General features: G+C 33.3%; 1 protein-coding gene across 1 annotated transcript in view; it reads left to right on the plus strand.

Moving 5' to 3' along the window:
* Positions 1–424, plus strand: part of LOC119590794 (colorectal mutant cancer protein-like) — a 157,596-nt gene that overhangs the window by 141,112 nt on the left and 16,060 nt on the right. The gene's annotated exons all lie outside the window — the stretch shown is intronic.

Raw genomic sequence — 424 nt, forward strand, 5'->3', positions numbered from 1 at the left:
TTAACATGACGAACGCTAAATTGAACAACATAAGCAGACAGTTCCAAGAGGAAAGTCATTTTGTGAAAGCATTTGACCTAAAAAACTTAGCTAATTACATTAATAGCTACAGGTAATTAATTCATACATTAGTTGCTTCGTTTCTTAAACTAAAACACTCCTATTTGATTATCTTTCCCCAAACTGCTCTATTTGAATAAGTATCCTATTCAAATCGAGAGGAAAAATATGATTAGATGTCCTTTCCCATGCAGTGTTTATGTGAAATATTTTCCGAAATTCTATTTTCTCGAAATGTTCCAAGAACCAAGTTTAGTAAACAAGAAGTTATGATGCGTCTCTATTCTTACGTAAATACACGCCGACACTTGCCTCCCACATTAGTGATTTTACTCGTTTTCTGCAAAATAGTTTGTCCTTGAAG

The sequence above is a fragment of the Penaeus monodon genome, chromosome 27 (genome assembly GCF_015228065.2).
Source record: "Penaeus monodon isolate SGIC_2016 chromosome 27, NSTDA_Pmon_1, whole genome shotgun sequence".
Classification (NCBI taxonomy): Eukaryota; Metazoa; Arthropoda; class Malacostraca; order Decapoda; family Penaeidae; genus Penaeus; species Penaeus monodon.